Below are 7,166 nucleotides of genomic sequence, written 5' to 3'. Positions count from 1 at the left end.
AGAGGAAGTATGATCAACTCGCCAAAGAGAAGGCCGATATGGAGGCAGCCTACGAGAGGGAGGTGAAGAGGCTTCGCGCATCTTATCTTCCTGTGTCCCGAGCTTTAGATGATTGTTTCTAGGGATCCATAGGATGATTATTTTCCTTTCCTCTTGTACATGATTGACAATGCTGCACTTCTTTTCCCTGATATTATTTGATGAGATATTTCCATATGTGATAAAATGCTTAATATTTCTAGAATTTGCAAATAAAACTCTAAAGTTCCTTTGAAAAAAAAATCACATGCACAAACATTGCATGCATCATATGCATAAGCAGGTTTTGTTTCCGGTCCCTTTCCCTGTGGTCTAACTCTGTATCCTTCATTTATTTTGAAGACAAGCTGACTCACCGATACTACACTAGAGCCAACGTTTCAAGACTAATGGATCACTTAGAGCAAGAGAACCGCGAGCTGAAAGAGGAAGTGGCCAGATTGACTGCCCTAATGGAGTCATTCATGGTTGCCCAGAGCCAGTCTTCTCCGACGCCAGGTCCAATGTACTGGTGGACACTGGGTCATCATTGAACGTATTGCCAAAGTCCACTCTCTCAAAACTATCATATCAAGGGCCTCCCATGAGGCAGAGTGGAGTAGTTGTGAAGGCTTTTGATGGGTCTTGCAAAACTGTGATTGGGGGAAGTTGATCTCCCAATCAAGATCGGACCAAGTGATTTTCAGATTACCTTCCAGGTTATGGACATTCACCCATCGTACAACTGTCTCTTAGGCAGACCATGATTGAGTTAGAAGACAACGAGTCCCGGGCTGGCATAGGTTTTTCTTCTGGTACTTTCAATAAGCAAGGGTTATTCAAGAGTGGAGGTTTCATCCACACTGGTCTAGATGAGGAGGCTGTTGCTGTTTTAGAAGAAGATACAGAGGATTCTGGCAATTTCATCATCCCTGGAGGGGTCTGCAACAATTGGGTCGTTGTGGATATTCCAACAGTTGTCCATAAGTCAACGTAATAATCACTTTGTTTGAAAACCCTTCTCCCATGCCAAGAGGAGAAGTAATGACATTGTTGGCGCATAAAGACAATGATATTTTCATTCAATAAATTCATGTTAAATGTTTGTTTTTCCATTTATTTTCCCTTTTCGCTTTTTGCATGAAATTGGTGATCACATAAAACCCTAAAAAATAGAATAAAATCAATTTTTTCATCTGCATAATGATTTGCCTTATTTGAATTCTAAAAGCTTTTCATATCCAAAAATCATTATGCAGGTTGATTTCTAAACCCATTGAACATAATGACCCAACACCATCTCCCAATTTTGAATTCCCTATATTTGAGGCAGAGGAAGATGATGTTGAAGAGATTCCTGACGAGATTACCCGTCTACTTGAGCATGAAGAAAAGATCATTCAACTGCATCTTGAGAATCTGGAAACAGTCAAATTGGGGTCTGAAGATTGTGTGCGAGAGGTAAAGATTGGGGCACTTCTGGAAGAATCTGTTAAGAAGGGGTTGATTAAGTTGCTATGAGAATATGTTGACGTCTTTGCCTGGTGGTATGAAGACATGCCTGGTCTAGATACTGATATTGTGCAACATTTCCTACCTTTAAAGCCTGAGTGCGTGCCTGTGAAGCAGAAACTTAGAAGAGCTCATCCTGATATGGAAGTGAAGATCAAAGAAGAAGTTCAGAAGCAAATTCATGTGGGGTTTCTGGTGACTTCTACATATCCTCAATGGGTGGCCAATATTGTGCCCGTGCATAAGAAAGACGGAAAAGTCCGGATGTGTGTGGACTATAGAGACTTGAATAAAGCTAGTCCGAAATATGATTTCCCTCTACCACATATTGATATGTTGGTAGATAATACAGCTAAATTCAAGGTCTTCTCGTTTATGGATGGATTTTCCGGATATAATCAGATTAAGATGGCACCCGAGGATATGGAGAAGACAACATTCATCACACCTTGGGGAACATTCTATTATCGAGTGATGCCCTTCGGTTTGAAGAACGCTGGAGCCACGTATCCACGAGCTATCACTACCTTGTTCTATGATATGATGCATAAGGAGATCGAGGTATATGTTGATGATATGATCGCCAAGTCAAGAACGGAAGTTGAACATGTAGAGCATTTGTTGAAGCTTTTCCAGCATTTCAGGAAATATAAGCTTCGTCTGAATCCCAACAAGTGTACATTTGGAGTCCGTTCTGGCAAGTTATTGGGCTTCATTGTTAGTGAAAGAGGTATTGAGGTTGATCCTGCAAAGGTCAAAGCAATACAAGAGATGCTTGCGCCAAAAACTGAGAAGCAAGTCCGAGGTTTTCTTGGCCGCTTGAATTTTATCTCCAGATTCATATCCCACATGACTGCCACATGTGCGCCTATATTCAAGCTCCTCCAGAAAGATCAGTCCCATGATTGGACCGAGGATTGCCAGAAAGCTTTTGATAGTATTAAAGAGTATCTGTCTGAGCCTCCGATTCTGTCTCCGCCCATGGAAGGGAGACCATTGATCATGTATCTGACTGTTCTTGAAGATTCAATGGGTTGTGTCCTTGGCCAGCAAGATGAATTAGGGAAGAAAGAGTATGCTATCTACTACTTGAGTAAGACGTTCACCGATTGTGAGTCTCGATATTCAATGCTTGAGAAGACATGCTGCGCTTTGGCTTGGACCGCTAAGCGCTTACGTCAGTATATGTTGAATCATACCACTTGGTTGATATCCAGAATGGACCCAATCAAGTATATATTTGAGAAGCCTGCTTTAACTGGAAGGAATGCCCATTGGCAGATGTTGTTGTCTGAGTATGATATTGAGTATCGAGCTCAGAAAGCTATTAAAGGTAGTATTATGGCTGACCACTTGGCACATCAACCAATTGAGGACTATCAGTTAGTTCAGTATGACTTCCCGGATGAGGAAATTCTGTATTTGAAAGTGAAAGATTGCGATGAGCCTACACTTGATGAAGGGCCAGAGCCTGGTTCCAGATGGAGTATGGTATTTGATGGCGCGGTAAATCAATATGGAAATGGTATTGGGGCGGTAATCATTACTCCTCAGGGCGCGCATATTCCTTTTACAGCAAGGCTAACTTTCAAATGCACGAATAATATGGAAGAGTATGAGGCTTGTATTATGGGATTGGAAGAATGCATTGATCTAAGGATCAAGCATCTTGATGTTTATGGGTGATTCGGCCTTCGTTGTTAATCAGATTAAGGGTGAATAGGAAACGAATCAGCCTTGCCTCATTCCATATAGAGATTATGCGAGGAGGATTTCAACGTTCTTTACTGAGGTTGACTTCCATCATATTTCTCGAGATGAGAATCGGATGACCGATGCTCTTGCTACGCTAGCTTCCATGATTGTGGTTAAATATTGGAATGAAGTTCCAAATATCACTGTGATGCGCTTGGATAGACCAGCTCATGTGTTTGCAGTTGAAGAAATAAAAGATGATAAGCCATGGTGTTATGACATTAAATATTTCCTTCAAAGTCAAACATACCCACCTGGGGCATCTGTAAAAGATAAGAAGACTCTGAGGAGATTATCAGGCAGTTTCTACCTCAATAGTGATGTACTTTATAAGAGAAATTTTGACATGGTTCTGCTCAGATGCGTGGATAGACACGAAGCAGACCTGTTAATGATTGAGGTCCATGAGGGTTCATTTGGTACTCATTCCAATGGACATGCCATGGCTAGAAAGATGTTGAGAGCAGGCTACTATTGGCTGACAATGGAGTCTGACTGCTGCAAGTATGTGAAGAAATGCCATAAGTGTCAAATTTACGCGGATAGGATTCATATCCCCCCGACACTTTTGACTGTGATTTCATCACCATGGCCTTTCTCCATGTGGGGAATTGACATGATTGGCATGATAGAGCCGAAAGCGTCCAATGGACACAGATTTATTCTCGTAGCAGTTGATTACTTCACCAAGTGGGTTGAAGCGGCGTCATATGCAAATGTGACCAGGCAGGTGGTCGTGAAGTTTATCAAGAATCAACTCATATGTCGGTATGGTGTGCCAGACAAGATCATCACTGATAATGGATCTAACTTGAATAACAAGATGATGAAAGAGCTATGTAGTGAATTTAAGATTGCGCATCATAACTCTTCTCCTTACAGACCCAAGATGAATGGGGCTGTTGAAGCTGCTAATAAGAACATCAAGATTATCCAGAAGATGGTTGTTACGTACAAAGACTGGCATGAGATGTTGCCATTCGCTTTGCATGGATATCGTACATCTGTCCGCACTTCAACAGGGGAAACCCCTTTCTCTCTTGTTTATGGCATGGAGGCTGTACTCCCAGTAGAGGTGGAGATCCCATCGATGAGAGTCTTGATGGAAGCCAAGTTGACTGATGCTGAATGGGTTCAGAGTCGTTATGACCAGCTGAACTTGATAGAAGAAAAGAGATTGACTGCCATGTGCCACGGTCAGTTATATCAGCAGAGGATGAAGAAAGCTTTTGATAAGAAGGTCAAGCCTCGTGTGTTTCGAGAAGGTGACCTTGTGCTCAAGAAAGTTTTGTCTTTCGCGCCCGATTCCAGGGGCAAGTGGACTCCGAACTATGAGGGTCCGTATGTTGTTAAGAGAGCCTTTTCAGGCGGTGCTTTGATACTCACAAATATGGATGGGGAGGATTTCACTCGTCCTGTGAATTCAGATGCAGTCAAGAAATACTTCGCCTAAAAAAATAAAAACTGAATAGCTCGCTAAGTTGAAAACCCGAAAGGGCGGCTTAGGCAAAAATGAGCGTCTCGGTGGATTGAAAACCCGAAAGGGCGATCCAGGCAAAAGTTAGAGACAAAAAAAAATATATAACAATGATATATGTATCCCGCTAGATTGAGTACCTCATCCTGGGGCAATCTAGGCAAAAATTAGGGATTTGGCAAGTAACTGCATCCTGACAAGACTTTGCTCTACAACTGTCGTCCGTCAGAGGTTCTTGCTCATTATCAACCAAAGCTTCAAATACATCGGATTCAGAATTGGTGGAGAAATGGTGATTATGTTCAATGTAGCCCTTTTCCAATATATATCACCAATTTTAATTTTGTAAAGATCTATGGAGTCTTGCCATTCGCAGACTACCATTCTATCAAATAAATTTGAGCCTTTTATCCAATTATTGGCACTCTTATCTGTTTCTATTCAACAAATGTTTTGCATGTTTTGATTAAGAAAGTATCATTGTTTTAAACGATCAAATTTTTTATAATTTGTTTTTAAACAAAGTGAACATTCACAATGACGAAAGGATACTTAGGAGATCCTCAGTGCTCTCCCAAGGGTGGTACGATCCCCAACAGGGTAAGATTTTTGTCCATATTCCTGGCATGACTGTATCTCCTCCCTCCGGAACCTCTTGTGGTTTATCCTACCAAGTGGATTGCTTGTTGAGAGTCACCTCTCTTCCCTTCAGCAGAGTAGCAATCTTTCTTCCTCAGCAGCTTGGATCTCTTTGGGCAAGAGCGGTATTTGGTGGTTGATCCCGATAAATCCTTTATCTCCTCGGATAGATTCCCCAGTAGAGTTGTTGGTGTGGTGGACCTTGTCTGTGATAACTCTCGTCCCCAACTGGAATGATTGATGATTCATCCCTTGCAGAGTTCTTTGCTTCCTGGTATCTCTGATCCCCAACAGATTGGATACTCCCCGGTGAACTTGGCTTTCTCTCTTGAGATGTAGTACCGGGTGGTTGATTCCTGGACCTGGTTGTATTAGATATGTCTGTCTGTCAGCATACATCATACATAAACCACGGATATTCATGCATAATTATAACATTCAGGTATTCATGTTGCATTCTTTGCCATATATCGTTGTTTGCTGTCTCCTGCTATTTGGTGATATACTTCCCCAAGCAGACGTGTGTGTCTGATCTCTCCATATAGAGTCAGCCCCATAGGCAGAAAGCGTCTATCCTTTCTTCCATATTCCCCACGGGTCATATCCTCGTGATGTTGATTGTTTTTGTTCCTTCCCAACACATATATTGGGATGGTTTTCCCCATTGAGTTATATCCTCACCGGGACAAGTCTTGATTTAGTGTGCCTATCTAGTTTGATCCTAGATCGGTCTCTTGAGACTCTTTTCCTATTTCCCCGTGGTAAATGAATAATTGCTCAATAATTAGTAATTATTATCCCCGGCGGAGTCCGTGGTTCTCTACCCTCATACCGGTAGTTGTAAACCCTATTTCTTCCCTTTTTGTAGAGTAACTATTTTTGCTCATCTTTAATTGGTGACAGTTATCTTCATCCAATATTTGGTGATGATATCCCCTCATCTGCTTGGATAATTGCCCTGATTACGCAATTTATCCCCAGCGGGTCATCTCTCGTCTACCTTGTTGTTGTTGGTAACGATTGTTTCTCCCCTGAATTGGTCATCATTATATACCTAGTTTCGATATCCCGATGCCTTTTCTTTTCGGTCGATTTATCCTTTATTAACCCAGTAAACGGTTGTGGATAATCGTCCATGCGAGTATATTATCTACGTTCTGACGGTAATAGATAGTATATCTCACGCACTCTCGGGTCTGAAGCCTTTTGCTCTTCCCCAGTTGAGTAAGATTCATATCCCCTTTGTGGAATCGAATATCCTTCTTGTGATCGAGTTTGCTTTTAGCCCTCTTTTGGATGATGAGTGTTTTGGGAATATTCCCCAATTCACGCCTTGGTTGGTCACCTATTATATGCCCAGTAACCGGTATCCTTGGTGTTCCTTCCTCTCTGCTCCCCATTATGACTTTTTGTCCCCTGTGGAGTCAGAATCCCTGAGTTGAAGTATACCTTTTAGGTTTTCCTCAGACGTTTTGAAGTTTTGATATCTCTCACCCTTATACCGGTCTTGGATATTCATCTCTTCCTGAGCATGTTGTATCTCTCACCCTCATACCTGGCGTTCAGATCACATGTCTCCTTGAGCTTATTACCCAGTAACCGGTAATACCACGTCCCGCTGCTTCCCCAGGAGTGTCCTTGTGGACATCCCCAGCGAAGTCCCTTAGTGGATTGTTTTCATCCGAATTTTATCCGAAGTATCCACTGTGGATAGTTTTTTGCTGTATTGGCATATTCCCCAATACATGCATCTTCGAGTCAGCTT

The sequence above is a fragment of the Lathyrus oleraceus genome, chromosome 3 (assembly GCF_024323335.1).
Source record: "Lathyrus oleraceus cultivar Zhongwan6 chromosome 3, CAAS_Psat_ZW6_1.0, whole genome shotgun sequence".
NCBI classification, from domain to species: domain Eukaryota; kingdom Viridiplantae; phylum Streptophyta; class Magnoliopsida; order Fabales; family Fabaceae; genus Lathyrus; species Lathyrus oleraceus.
The sequence above is the reverse complement of the archived record's forward strand: the minus strand, read 5'-3'. Positions refer to the sequence as shown.